Genomic DNA, 16,270 nt, shown 5'->3' on the forward strand with positions numbered 1-16,270 from the left:
CAACATGACATTTATCTCACTTAGGAAATAAAAGAACCCCAGCTGCGTAAATTAGAATGAGTGATAATACAGCTGTTAGCTACAAACATTTGTTTGGCACGAATCAATCTGGACTCTGCTGTAGTTTGCTTTGATGGTCTCTCCACTATCTTGTTGCTAATGATGAGATCATTGTTTGTTAACCTGAGTAAAGAAAACACTATACCAAGCAAAATGCATATTGTTTTCCTGTACTTCATTGAAGTTGTTTATTGACTTGTGTTTATAAGAGCTCTTTTATATTTATTAAATATTTACATGCACTGCTTATGTATTTAGCTGCATAAGGAGAAATTAATCCCATCTTTAATCTGAGTAAAGTTGTTGGCTTTCTAAAGGCCTTTTGCTTTAGTAAAATGGAAAGCAGCCACCTCAAATAAGGTTCTTCTTGTTAACTGTTCCAGACACTTTGTAATGTACCAATAGGTCCCATCTCCCTAAGGTAATCACAGCAGAAGCCATGTTCTAATCCATATTTAAGTGACATGTTCACTCTGGAAGAATCTATACAACTTCTCAGGTAGCCTGCAAAGTTAGAATAAATGGATAAAGAAGTAAATAACTACAGCTGAAAAGGGGTTTGGGGATTATGCGATCGTTTGATTTGCCTGTGAAAATTCTCCATCCACCACTACTAATATGGAAATTACAAATTGGCTTTTATATTCTAGACAAATGCCGTTCTCCCTTAAGTCCTCTAGTGTCTGCCAATAATGTCATTCCAGAGAAGAAACTAAGAGATAACCTAGAAGTCACGGGATTAGTTCCCCTCCAAATGAATGTAAGCCTCTCTACAGAGAGAGAAGAATCAAATGTAGATTCTGTTAGAAAATTTAGCTGAAAACTTGCTCTATTCACACGGTAATAGGCTACTTAATATTTTAACTATTCCTAAAAGCAAAACAATTCAAAGACCCACCTTCCACCCTATTCTCTTTCCCAAATTCTCCCTTCTCTCTCTCTCTCAGCTCCCTATTGAATATCTCAGTATTGGAAGATTGCATAGGTAGTTGTTAATGTTTTATTTGTGAAGATAAAAAAATTCCTGTTGTTATAAAGCTATAATAGTCAAAATAATGTGATACTTGCGATGCAACAGTCACACAGATTACTGAAACAGAACAGAGAGTACAGAAATAGACCCATATAGGGCCGGGCGCAGTGGCTCATGCCTGTAACTTTGGGAGGCCAAGGCTGGTGGATCACGAGTTCAGGAGATCAAGACCATCCTGGCTAACATGGTGAAACCCCATCTCTACTAAAAATACAAAACATTAGCTGGGCAAGGTGGCAGGCGCCTGTAGTTCCAGCTACTTGGGAGGCTGAGGCAGGAGAATGGCATAAACCTGGGAGGCAGAGCTTGCAGTGAGCCAAGATCGCGCCACTGCACTCCAGCCTGGGTGACAGAGCGAGACTCCATCTCAAAAAAAAAAAAAAAAAAAAAAAAAGACCCATATAAATATGGAAAATTTATGCTTGAAAAAAGCAAGCATCACAAAGGCAATTCAGTGGAGGCAGGGTAGTCTTTTCAAGAAATGGTGCAGGAACTATTGTCATTATGCATCTATCTAGCACTTGGATCCTTACCTCTCAACATACACAAAAGTTGAAGTAGATCATAGGCCTAAATGTAAAACACAAAACTATAAAATTTCTAGAAAAAAAGCATATGAGAAAGTCTTTTTGATCTTATGTTAGGCAGATTTCTTAGATACCATACCAAAAGCCTGATCCATAAAAGAAAATATTAATAAACTGGACATCAAAATTAAAAACTTTAAGAGACACTGGGAGAAATTATTTGCAAAGCACAAAGGACTTTTATCCAGAATATACTAACAATTTTCATAATTCAACAATGAGGAAAACAAACAACGCTTGTCTCCAAAATGTGCAAAGATTTAAAGATACTTCACCAGAGAAGATACACTGTGGCAAATGCACAAATGAAAAGACACTCAATGGTAGAGAATTGGAAATTAAAACCACATTGAGACAATGCTATATACCTATTTGAATGGCTAAAATGTAAAAGACTAACCACATCAAATGTTGGTGGGGATGTAAAGGAGTTCAAAGTCTTAAACATTGCTGGTAGGAATGTAAGATGGTACAACCGATTTGGAAAACAGTTTGGCAGTTTCCTGCCCTACCACACAATCCAGCCATTCCATTCCTAGGTATTTACCTAAGAGAAAAGGACATACATGTCCATACAAATATTTGTACATGAATGTTCATAGAAGCTTTTATTAGTCCCAAACTGAAAACAATCCAAATGTTCATCATTGGCTGAATGGCTATTAAACGTGATACAGGTTGAACATCCCTTATCAAAATGTGTAGAACCAGAAGTGTTTTGGATTTGGGATATTTTTTCAGATTTTGGAATATTTGCATTATACTTACCAGTTGAGCACCCCGATCTGGAAATCCAAAATCCAAAATGCTCCAATGAGCCTTTCCTTTGAGCATGATGTTGGTGCTCAAAAAGTTTCAGGTTTTGGGAGCATTCCAGATTTCAGATTTTTTGAATTCAGAATAGTTAAACTATATACCCATAAATGGACTACTACTTGGCAATAAAAAAGAACGAATTGATATGCACGACATAGACAGATCTCAAAATAACTGTGCTGAGTAAAAATAGCTAGACAAAAGAGTATATACTATATGTTGCCATTTATATAAAATTCTAGAAAATGCAAATAATCTATAATGCCAGAAAGCCTGGGAATGTGGGGGTGGGGGTGGAGAGAGAGATAAGACAGAGAGATTACAAAGGGGCACTAGGAAACATGTGAGGGTGAGGGACATATTCATTGTGAACTCTACTGATGGTTTCACAGGTAGATGGATACACATGGCCAAGACTTATCAAATTGTATACTTTAAATATGTGAAATCTATTGTATATCAATTATACCACAATAAAGCTGTTAATAAAGGTACATTAAACAAAAATATTACTTCATTACAGAAATTATGCCATATATCTCTTTGTTGTCCTTTGCAGACTACTGGCAGTAGTTGGTCTTTGCACAACTACTGAAAAACAAAGGAAACTACCTAGCAAAGAAATTTCTCCCTACACCAGAATTCCATTCTGGCAAACTCAGTTTGAAGGAGTGGCCACCACTCTAGGACACAGCAAGAAATCATGAGTGAGTTCCTTAATAGGTACCAGGCATCTTCTTCCAGCACTGTATTTTTTAAAATTATACTTTGAATTCTGGGATACATGTGCAGAAAGTGGAGGTTTTTTACATGTGCTATGGTGGTTTGCTGCACCCATCAACCCATCATCTACATTAGCTATTTCTCCTAATGTTATCCCTCCCCTAGCCCAACAGGCCCCGGTGTGTGATGTTCCCCTCCCTGTGTCCATGCATCCTCATTGTTCAACTCCCACTTATGAGTGAGAACATATGGTGTTTGGTTTTCTGTTTGTGTTAGTTTGCTGAGAATGATGGTTTCCAGCTTCATCCAGGTCCCTGTAAAGGACATGAACTCATCCTTTTTTATGGCTGCATGGTATTCCATGGTGTATATGTGCCACATTTTCCTTATCCAGTCTATCATTGATGGGCATCCGGGTTGGTTCCAAGTCTTTGCTATTGTGAATAGTGCTGCAATAAACATACGAGTGCTTGTGTCTTTATGGTAGAATGACTTATAATCCTTTGGGTATATACCCAGTAATGCGATTGTTGGGTCAAATGGTATTTCTAGTTCTAGATCCTTGAGGAATTGCCACCATCTTCCACAATGGTTGAACTGATTTATACTCCCATCAACAGTGTAAAAGCATTCCTATTTCTCCAAATCCTCTCCAGCATCTGTTGTTTCATGACTTTTTGATGATCGCCATTCTAACTGGTGTGAGATGGTATCTCACTGTGGTTTTGATTTGCATTTCTCTAGTGACCAGTAATGATGAGCTTTTTTTCATGTTTAATGGCCACGTCTTCTTTTGCGAAGTGTGTGTTCATATCCTTTGCCCGCTTTTTGATGTTTTTTTTTTTCTTGTAAACTTGTTTAAGTTCCTTGTAGAGTCTGGATATTAGCCCTTTGTCAGATGAGTAGATTGCAAAAACTTTCTCCCACTCTGTAGGTTGCCTGTTCACTCTGATGATAGTTTCTTTTGCTGTGCACAAGCTGTTTAGTTTAATTAGATCCCATTTGTCAATTTTGGCTTCTGTTGCCATTGCTTTTGGTGTTCTAGTCATGAAGTCCTTGCCCATGCCTATGTCCTGAATGGTATTGCCTAGGTTTTTGTCTAGGATTTTTATGGTTTTAGTTCTTACGTTTAAGTCTTTAATCCATCTTTAGTTAATTTTTGTATAAGGTGTAAGTAAGGGGTCCAGTTACTGTTTTCTGGAAATGGCTAGCCAGTTTTCCCAACACCATTAATTAAATAGGGAACCCTTTCCCTATTGCTTGGATTTTTATTAGGTTTGTGAAAGATCAGGTGGTTGTAGATGTATGGTGTTATTTCTGAGGCCTCTGTTCTGTTCCACTGGTCTATGTATATCTGTGTTTGTACCAGTACCATGCTGTTTTTGTTACTGTAACCTTGTAGTAAAGTTTGAAGTTGGGTAGCATGATGCCTCTAGCTTTGTTCTTTTTGCTTAGGACTGTCTTGGCTATACAGGGTCTTTTTTGATTCCATATGAAATTTAAAGTCATTTTTTTCTAATTCTATGAAGAAAGTCAAAGGTAGCTTGATCGGGATAGCATTGAATTTATAAATTACTTTGGGCAGTATGGCCATTTTTGTGATACCATGAGCATGGAATGTTTTTCCATTTATTGTGTCCTCTCATTTCCTTGAGCAGTGGTTTATAGTTCTCCTTGAAGAGGTCCTTCCAATCTCTTCTAAGTTTTATTCCTGAGTATTTTATTCTCTTTATAGTCATTGTGAATGGGAGTTCACTCATGACTTGGTTCTCTATTATTGGTGTATAGGAATACTTGTGATTTTTGCACATTGATTGTGTATCCTGAGACTTTGCTCAAGTTACTTATCAGCTTAAGGAGATTTTGGGCTGAGACTATGGGGTTTTCTAAATATACAATCATGTCATCTGCAAACAGACACAATTTGACTTCCTCTCTTCCTAACTAAATACCCTTTATTTCTTTCTTTTGCCTGATTGCCCTGACCAGAACTTCCAATACTATGCTGAATAGGAGTGGTGAGAGAGGGCATCCTTTTCTTGTGCCAGTTTTCAAAGGGAATGCTTCCAGCTTTTGTCCATTCAGTACGATGTTGCCTGTGGGTTTGTCTTAAATAGCTCTAATTGAGATATGGTCCATCAATACCTAATTTATTGGATTTTTAGCATGAAGGGGTATTGAATTTTATTGAAGGCCTTTTCTGTATCTGCTGAGATAATCATGTGGTTTTTGTCATTGGTTCTGTTTGTGATATATTACATTTATTGATCTGCATATGTTGAACCAGCCTTGCATAGCAGGGATAAAGCCGACTGGATTGTGGTGGATAAGATTTTTTTTTTCCTTACAGAGGTTTTATTGTGTTTGGTCCACAGTCATATTTCACATTATCTCATGGAGCAGGGCCCCTGCGTGGGGGGTCCCTGTGCAGTACTTGGAGGGGCATGTGGCTGGGGGAGATGGAGCAGTATAGCTGGTCAGGCCCAGAAGGGGAGAAGGGCTGGGGCTCCTTAAAACCTACTAAAGGGCCAGGCACGGTGGCTCACGCCTGTAATCTCAGCACTTAGGGAGGCCAAGGTGCGTGGATTACCTGAGGCCAGGTGTTTGAGACCAGCCTGGCTAACATGGTGAAACCTCGTCTCTACTAAAAATACAAAAGTAGCCAAGCATGGTGGCACATGTCTGTAATCCCAGATACTTGGGGGGCTGAGGCAGGAGAATCCCTTGAGCTCAGGAGGTGGAGGTGCAGTGAGCCAAGATCATGCCACTGCACTCCAGACTGGGCAACAACTACTAAAAAAAAAACCCTACTGAGGCCACAGTGGTGGTGGTGTGGGGAGTTGGGGGGATTAGGCCCAACCACTCAGCATCCACTTCCTTGTACAGGCCTCACTTTCCCCACTGGGCCCTGAGGCAGGTCTGAGGTCTGTTGGTCTGAGGGTCCTAGGGAAATCCAGCCACTTGGGAGCCTGAGATATTTAGCATCACAGACAGGCCCCCTTTCCCAGGGGACTCATTTCCCAGCACCCTCTCCACTGTCCCCACCCCATTCCTCAGGAAAAAAAAATGTATTTTTCTTTTGTTAATGCATCCTGAAACTTTTGCAGGTATAGAAACCACAAACTGATCGGCTGACAAAAGTGGGAAGAGGCAAGGCAACTGGAAACCTCCGGGTACTGGTTCCCTCCAAGCCCAGGTCTCTTCTCCCCGGCACAGCTCTGCTGACAGCCTGGACGTGCCAGCAGGGACCCTCACCATACACATATTGGGATATGGCCTTGACCCCTTCTCCTCCACAGCCTGGTGGCTCAGTCCTGCGAAGGACCAAGGCAAGGGGGAAGAAAGCCCTGCTGCCTGATTCCACGTTGCCACTCACAGACCCTCGGTTGATTGGCAGCACTGAACAGGTTAACAAAAAAAAGATGAAAACACAGAAAAACCCAAAAACCCAGACAGGGAGATAATGTGGGGAGAGAGTGTGCTGGGAGCCTCAGTAGCCAGCCTCCTCCTGGTAGTAAGGGGGATATTCAGGGACCTCTCCTGGGCCCAGGCAGTTGCCAGCACCTAAGGGAGCCCCGTCAGCCACTGTGCCTGGCAGGCAGTACTTGGGGTCACATATATGCTGGCCCAGGCCAAAGACCTGGCTACTATGGTTGGTACCCTGGGTGTAGCCCATCTGCAGGGACATGGAGGAATTATCACACTTGTCGGTTCCCAGCTTGGTGTCATAGATGTGCTGCCACGTCCCAGGAGCTGTTATGCTCACCTGGCTGGCACACTTATTTGTACCCATCTGGAGGCCAATGGTCGAGTGGTCCATGGGGGGGCAGGATGTGATTCTTGGGGTCACACAGATGCCTCCTCACGCCATACACGGTCATGCCCAACTGGCTGGTACATTTGTTGGTGCCCATTTGCAGCCCGATGACGCACTGGCCAGCCTTCATGGCGGCGTCACTGAAGTTCTGCTCCTGCTTCTCTGAGTACTTGATGCCAATGTCCACCCCGCTCTGTGGCCTCTTAGTCTTGACCTTCCCTGCTAGGGCAAAAAGAGACACCTGCATGTGCCTCATGTTCCCACTCTCAAATAGGTTGTTGGCCTCGAACAGGTCCATGGGGTTCATGTCATAGCTGACTACAGCCTTGACGAAGTTGGAGAGGTTTTCCAGCTGGTGCCACTTCTGCATGGAGTGGTTGATCTTGGGGACTGAGGCCGGCTGCAGCTTGTTCATGAGTATGCATAAGATAATCCCGTCCTTCAGGCTCTTCTGGAAGTCAGGGTCAGTGGAGATGCCGGTGAGTCCCTTGATCCAGCTGCGGAGCTCTGCCTCCTTCTGGGGGTCATATTTGGGCAGGAGCCAGTTCTTGACCTCGGCTGACAGCCCATACTAGACGCCTTTGTTGAACTGCGTGGAACTCATGGCTGGCAGGCTGCGGGATGGGGCCACACGGGACAGGGGTGGATAAGCTTTTTGATGTGCTGCTGGATTGTTCATCAGGGATATTGGCCTGAAATTTTCTTTTTTTGTTGTGTCTCTGCCAGGTTTTGGTATCAGGATGATGCTGGCCTCATAAAATGAGTTAGGGAGGAGTCCCTCTTTTTCTATTGTTTGGAATTGTTTCAGAAGGAATGGTACCACCTCTTCTTTGTACCTCTGGTAGAATTCAGCTGTGAATCCGTCTGGTCCTGGGCTTTTTTTTTTTGGTTGGTAGGCTATTAATTATTGCCTCAATTTCAGAGCCTATTGTTGGTCTGTTCAGGGATTCAACTTCTTCCTGGTTTAGTCTTACAGTATTCTCTGATGGTAGTTTGTATTTCTGTGGGATCCGTGGTGATAACCCCTCTATCGTTTCTTATTGTGTCTATTTGATTCTTTTCTCTTTTTTTATTAGTCTGGCTAGTGGTCTATCTTGTTTATCTTTTCAAAAAACCAGCTCCTGGGTTCCTGCACTGTATTCTAAATCTAGTACACTATTTTACCAAAAAAGAAAAAGGATTCATAATCATTTTATCCAAGCAAGCACGAAGGCAGTCTTCCAAGAAGTGAAATAGAAGAGCAAACACACAAACACACACACACAAACACTGACTGGTGGCCAAAAATATTTGTAAAATATTTACAAAAGCTACAAAATAAACGAAAGGAGAGTAAAGCTGCCAGAGGAGAGCAGAATGTAGTTATTGACAAATATATTATTTGAAAATGGAAGTTTCAGATTCACCTAATAGTTACTGAATTCTTACTATATGCCAAGCAATATGCTTGGAACTTTCAAATACATTATTTCAATCTTCAAATGAGCCTGTAAGGAGTGATTCATAGGCCTTACTAATGGAAGAAGACATGAAAGAACAGACTAAACAATTTGCCAAAAGTCACACAGCAGGAAAGCTGGAATTTGATCCATGATTTGTGGATCAAATCCAGTGCCTCATCTATTATACCACACTTCCCCAAGCATTAATTGTCCCATAAACTTCATTTTAAAAATAAATAGAAAACAATGACAGTTAATATTTACTGACACTTTACTAAGAATTAGATCCAGTGCTAAACACTCTAGATATACTAGCTTTTCTTAGTCCATTCAGTTTAGCTATAATGTCCCAGACTGGATACCTAATAGAGAAAGGAAATTTATTTCTTACAGTTCGAGAGGCTGGGAAGTCCAAGGTTGAGAGACCCACATGTGGTGAACGACTTCCTGTGGTGTCATCCCATGGTGAAAGATGGAAGAGCAAGAGACGACAAGACAGCACGAGATTCAATGTGCAATCTCAAGCCCTTTTATAATGGCATTAATCTATTAATGTGGGTTAACAGATTAGTACCCACCTAAACACCCCTCACTAGTGCCCATCTCAACACTATTGCATTGTAGATTAAATAACAAACACACTCTTTCTGGGGAACACATTCAAATCATCTTTCATCCTCACAATCCATGAGGTAGGTACAATCATCTCTAATCTACAGCTGGGATATCTGAGGCCTGGAAAGATTAAATAATAACATGTAATGTGAATGAATCCACTCAAGTATAATAGATGTTTAAGTTGTCTAGTTTTCTGATATGACTGACATATTTAATCTTGATTCCTTTAGTATGATTTGAAGACTATGTTCAAAACTTACTGAAAAAGTGATGATTTCCTTTAGTTGGTTTAGAGAGAGGCAAACTATAGAGTTGTGATATACTATTCTGTCAAACTTTCATTTTAAGAAAGCACTGAGGAGTACTTTGTTTTCTTTTAAGAGACTCTAAGTAAAGGATGAAGAGAAATTAACTCAGGCTGAACTACATTAATGCTGTAAAAATCCTAAAGTAACGTTAAATTTTATGGGTTGGTCTTTGTTGATAATTAGCTTAATCAGATTGATCATTTACTGTTCAGCTTGGGAATTATCTTTGCTTATGACAAGCCATCTGCATAGTTTTGTAGATGGACATTACTTGCCCTAAATGTGGTTAAGAATAATATAATCTGAAGTGTAAAAAGATGATTCATGGGAAATCACTGTTGAGGAAAACCTAGTATTTTCTCCAGCTTTTACACACTTTGGTACCCCCTGACTATTAACTACTCTCACTAGAACACTGAGGCTACATGTTTAGCAGTCACTGAGCATGTCATGTTCAGTGTTAGCTCACCTACCAAGAGTTAACGACCCTAGGAAATCAGACACACACTACCCTTCTCAACATGTCCCATCTGGTATGATTTAGGTTCTTGGGGCTGTGTTGTTTGTTTTTATTTTCCCATCTCTATAAGGTTTTTCACATCCTATTAAAGAGACTTCTAAGGATAGACACTGAATTCACATAAAATCTGCAGCTCTGGTGTTTAAATGACTGTTAAAAGTACAAATGCAGGAATGACAACAAAACTGCATTTGCTATTGAAAGGAAACAGTGAAACCTAATATCCCATCCTACCTTCCAGCAAAATACGTATCGAGCTTTTACAAAGTGCTGATTCTTTAATATCTGGCATAGGAAATGATGTTGAGAATAAATGATACCACTATTTGTTATCTGCCAATATCAAATAACACATTGTGAGTCCTTGAGGACTCACGAGGGTCCTCACAGCTAGCATTCCTTTCCTCGAAGTTCTTTTTGTATTTTGGTTCCCATAAAACTACAGTTCCATTTTCTCCAAAGAGATTAGTGGTAAGAGAAAAGGAAGACAGCCTTAAATTCTTGCCAGTTGTGACTATTAACAACTGTGGAATTAAGATGGAGAATTATCTTTTTCTTAAAATACTTTTATCTTTGAATAAAGTAGCTTTTCATTCAAATGTAAATATCTTCAACTAATGGCATTTCTCCTAGATACAGATACATTTGAAAATTATATTAAATGACAGAACTTTAGTTTTGTCCTTGATCTTATCTTGAAAATCATGACATTTTTAGGTAATGATGCAGAGAATTCTCCTCTTCTCTCCATGCTCCCATAACACACCACACTCTAATGGTTACATATTCACAGATTATCTCTTGGGCTAGACTGAATCACATAAAACACCACCTTTGCCTCTCCAAGATCTAGCATATTGCTAGACACGTAAGTGCTTGATAAATGTTTGTGGAATTGACTGGAAACAACTTAAGTTTTAAATTTTCATGTCCTATATCAGACAGTGTCAAATGGAAACGCTGTAACAAATGGAATTTAAAGAGGCTAAAGAGGCAATTTTGAAGTGAATTTTAGGAAAAAAAGGAGTTACAATGTGTCTATGACCTAAGCATGCTGCACTGAGAAATTATCCTTCCTAAGTACCTCCATTAATATGTCACTCCGAATTTTAATGGCTCTCTCCTATGGGAGGGTGTATAGTCCCTTAGCCTGGGAGGCAGTGTACCACTGTAATATGGAATATAGGCCCTGGGTGTGACTCTCAGCCCTACAACTTACTAGCATATAACTCTGGGCAGGTAATTTAACCCCTCTTAGCCACACTTTGCTCAATGCTGTAGGGTTGCTGTAATAATGTATTCAAAGCATTTAGCAGGTACTTGACACAAAGTAAGTGCTAAATCAATGTTGGCTATTAATATCCAAAATGTAAAGACTTTAATACTTTGTAAAATTAATTGATTTTTCATAGCTTGAGATATAACTCATATACCATAAAATCCACTCTTTTGATGTGTACAATTCAGTGGATTTTAGTATATTAACAGTTGTGCATCCATCACAACCATTACTTCTATCTGAGGACATAAATACCCCAAAAAGATACTTCATATTCCATCAGCAGTCATTTTCCATTCTCCCAGTCCTTTGCAACCACTAATCAACTTTCTGTTTATAGATTTGCCTATTCTGGACATTTCATACAGTCACATGATACAGTCTTTTGTAACTGGATTCTTTCATTTGGTATAGTGTTTTCAAGGCTCATTCAGGCTGCAGCATGTATAAATACCTCACTCCTTTTTATGGGTGAATAGTATTCCATTGTATGGATAGACCACTTTTTGTTAATCAGCTTATCACTTAATGGACATTTGAGTTGTTTCCACTTTTTGGCAATTAGGAATAATACTGCTGTGAACATTTTTGTACATGTTTCTGTGTGGTATTAGATTTTGTCACGTTTCTTCTGTGATGATCACCTGGTTTTTGTCCTTTATTCCATTACTATGGAGTATTACATTGATTTTTTACATATATAAAACCAATCTTGCATTCCTGGGATAAATCCCACTTGGTCATGGTATATAATCATTTTTATATATTTCTGGATTTTGTCGAGGATTTTTCCATCTATACTCATAAGATGTTGGTATATAGTTTTCTTGTGATATCTTTGTCTGTGGTATCTTCTACATGTTGGCCACAATTTTTTGACCCAGAATTATTTCCAATGCCTTGATGTGCATATTATTTCCCAGTTCATCTGACTCCCAACGTTTCTCCCCACTCCCTTCCCAATTCCGTTATTCCACCAAGACTTTGTGTTCTCCTGCTTCGAGTTGTTGACTAACACTGCCCTTTCTTCCCAATTCACTCTACTTATCTATATCCTACAGACCCTCAAATCCCTCTTTCTCTTGAAACCTTGATAGACCACCCAATCCCTAGAGCTCTCTCCCTTCTTGAGATGCTGATGTCATATTACAAACTAACATTTGCTTACTGCTTAAAATTTCCCAAACTCATATTGCATTTAATTCCCATGACCCTGAGAAACAGGTATGTATGCTATTATTAAACCAATTTTGTACAAAACCAAGTGGCTGGTCCATAATTATATAGCTATGAAGTAAAAAATAGTAAACCCTATGCTTATGGTGGCATTTTAAAGCAGGGAAGGGTTCTACTGATACCTTCTAGCTCTGAGATTAAGTTTTTATTTACCAAATTCAGTCTTTCCTCCTTCATGTAGCAACAAATATTTACAATGTATGTTTACTATACATAAGATACTATTTGAGGTACTGAGAAGGCCTAAGGGATAGACTCCAAAGAGAATGTCCTCCCCACAAATCTTCATATATGACCAGAAACTGCCATCTTTTCAAAGCAAAACTTATAAAATCAAGACTAAACTGATAAGCAAATCAGCTCAAAGATGAAAAAGGAGTTACTTATGAGAGTAAAGTACTGCTTAAATATTCAATATTAATTAATTAAATCAAGGGCTTTTCCAAATCCAGTATGTCCTTATGGTTGTATTCCTAATACTTTGGTTTGACCAACTGAAGTAAATAAAATAGTAACCTCATTAACTGTAAAGGTGATCTGCATGAAACCTAAAGAAAATCAAACAATATCAAAATTAATCAAAAGGTGCCAGAGAGACTTCTGCTTCTAATTGTAATGGAGTAACGGACACTGGACTTGTTTTACCATTATAAACAACTAGAAAAGTATATGAAATTGTTTTATTCAAACACTGGATATCAGGCAGTATGGGACTATGAATCTAGAGAAAAGGAAATCCTTTTGTGCCGAAACTGTCTAGATTGCAGTATGGTATGAGGAGACCAAAGCAGAATATGATGGTCTGAATTCTGACCAGACAGATAAGAAAGATCTTGTTGAACACTGGGGACATTCAACAGAAACCTCAGAAGGATTTCAGCTTATTAATAAGAAAAAACTAGTCTTAACAAAGCTTAAAGGTAAGTTCCAAAAGAGACAAGCTGAACCTCAAGTAACTTAACTACCTTTTAGAAAAAAAAAAAGTTTGACATTCTTTAAAGAAAAACAACAAAATCTCTAAGTTCAGCAATATAATGGTCACAATGTCCAGTATCCTTTCAAAATTAACAGAAAAACCAAAAAAAAAAAAAAGGACCCATAAACAGGAAAAACTCCAGTCAAATTCAGAAACGACAGAGAAAAGTAACAGACAGGGATTTCATTATTATATTATTATTATTATTAGATGGAGTCTCACTCCCATCGCCCAGGCTGGAGTGTGGTGGTGTGATCTTGGCTCACTGCAACCTCTGCCTCCTGGGTTCAAGGAATTCTCCTGCCTCAACCTCCTGAGTAGCTGAGACTACAGGTGTGCAACATCACGCCTGGCTAGAGATAGAGTTTCACTATGTTGGCCGGGTTGGTCTCGGATTCCTGACCTCAGGTGATCCACCTCTGCCTCAGCCTCCCAGAGTACTAGGATTCCAGGTGTGGGCCACCACGCCCGGCCACAGACAAGGATCGTAAAATAGATGTCTACACAAATTTAAAGGAATAAAGGGGTGTAGCGAGGAAGAAAATATAAGATATTTTAAAAATCATGGAATTTCTAGAACTTAACAAAATCTCTGAAGCAGATTAAGCATTACAGAAGAATATACGAACGTCAAAGATGACAATGAAAGTTACCTAGCCGGAAGCACAAAGGAAAAAAATGCTGGAAATAAAAGAGTCCCAGTGACCCATGGGATAATGACAAATGACCTAACATATCTGTAAACAGAAGGGGGAAGTAGAAAGCAAAAAAAAAAGATTTGAAAAAATAATGGTCAAAATGTTTCCCAGTTTGATGAAAACTATAAACTCACAGACATACAGAAATTTTAACGAACCAACAAAATACACAAAAGTACATCATAATCAATTAAATTGCTGAAAACTGACAAAAAGAAACTCTCTCAAAAGCAGTCTGGGGGAAAAGAAACATTACTTACCGTAAAATAAAGATAACAATGATTGCTGTATCTCATCAGAAACAGTAAAGTCAGAAACATGCCAGAATGATATCTTTGAAGTCTTGAAAGTAAAATAAAACACAAACTGTCACATTAGAATTTTATATCCAGAAAAAAAAGTTAGTTATTAAAAAGTGAAGACAGGCCGGGTGCAGTGGCTCATGCCTGTAATCCCAGCACTTTGGGAGGCCGAGGCGGGCGGATCACGAGGTCAGGAGATCCAGACCATCCTGGCTAACATGGTGGAACCCCGTCTCTGCTAAAAATACAAAAAAATTAACCAGGCATGGTAGCGGGTGCCTGTAGTCCCAGCTACTCGGAAGGCTGAGGCAGGAGAATGGCGCAAACCTGGGAGGCGGAGCTTGCAGTGAGCCTGAGCGACTACTGCACTCCAGCCTGAGCGACAGTGAGGCTGACCCCTCAAAAAAAAAAAAAAGGTGAAGACAAAATGAAGCCATTTTTTAGACAAACAAAAGCTGAGAGAAGTCATCACTAGTAGACCTGCACTACAAGAAACATTAAAGATCGTTACAGATAAGGAAAATGATACCAGAAGGAAATGGGCCTACAACACAAACAAGGAAGGAGGCCAGGAATAGCAAGTATGTGAGTAAACAGACAATAATTTTGTATTCTTATTCAAAAAACAAATTTTAAAACAAAAACAGCAGCAATGTATTGTGGGGCATATAACATATGTATAAGTAAATTATAGGGCAACAATAACAAAGGATGAGATTGGAACAATGCTGCTGTATGGTTACCACATTGTATATGAAGTAACATAATAGTATTTAATGGTAGACTGTGATTGAGGTGCGTATTGTACACACTAAAGCAAACACTTTAAAAAGAGGTACAGCTAATAATGCAAAATAGAATAAAAAGAGTGGTAAAATTATCTAACTCATCCAAAAGAAGGCAGACAAAGAGGGAAAATATGGACAAAGAGAAAACAAATCAAAATGGGGGATTTTAGACCCGACCATATCATTAATACATTGAATGTTGAACAACAAAAATGAAAACACGAAGAGTAGATATTATTCCATTTATATGAAATTCTAGAATAGGCAAAATTAATTTTAAAAAAATCAGTGGTTGCCAGAAGCCAAGGGTGTTACCTGCAAAGAGGCATGAGAAATCTTTCTAAGGCATGGAAACAATCTACATCTTGATTCGGATGGTTACACAGGTGTATATACATGGTACTTAAATGGGTGCATTTTATTGTATGTAAATTATACTTCAGTAAAGTCATTTAAAACGTTAAAAGATCTTCAGTGGCAAAACAGATTTGAACCCAAGCTGCCTTGCAATAAGCACTTATGGTTTTATGGACTCACTATGTGGCTTCTTGTCTGGCCTGAAAGAGGAGATTCCATTTATTCATTTTAACTTCCACTACCTGATATTGTGACTTATTTGCCAGTATTGTGACTTATTTGCCGGGCGCAGTGGCTCACACCTGTAATCCCAGCATTTTGGGAGGCTGAGGCTGGTGGATCATGAGGTCAGGAGTTCAAGACCAGCCTAGCCAACATGGTGAAACCCCATCTCTACTTAAGATAAAAAAATTAGCCAGGCATGGTGGTGCGTGCCTGTAGTCCCAGCTACGAATCACTTGAACCTGGGAGGCAGAGGTTTCAGGGAGCCGAGATCACGCCATTGCGCTCCAGCCTGGGTGACAGGGCAAGACTCCATCTCAAAAATGTTACTCGTTTTTAGACTGAAATATCTTGGAAGAAAACATTAAATGCTAGAAGTTAATTTATCAAGAAATTCCTAACACCTATATGATGACATCAGTGATGAACATTACAACAAATAATTGAAGAGATTTTTATCATATTATATCATATTCCTAGATGAGGAG

At 39.3% G+C, this 16,270-nt stretch overlaps 1 protein-coding gene and 1 pseudogene across 5 annotated transcripts in view; both read right to left on the reverse strand.

The window, feature by feature from the left end:
- ALDH1A2 (aldehyde dehydrogenase 1 family member A2) overlaps positions 1-16,270 on the reverse strand; it is a 180,435-nt gene that overhangs the window by 42,669 nt on the left and 121,496 nt on the right. The gene's annotated exons all lie outside the window — the stretch shown is intronic.
- Positions 5,751-8,298, reverse strand: LOC100978226 (calponin-2-like; annotated as a pseudogene).

This window comes from Pan paniscus, chromosome 16 (assembly GCF_029289425.2).
Source record: "Pan paniscus chromosome 16, NHGRI_mPanPan1-v2.0_pri, whole genome shotgun sequence".
In the NCBI taxonomy this organism is placed as follows: Eukaryota; Metazoa; Chordata; class Mammalia; order Primates; family Hominidae; genus Pan; species Pan paniscus.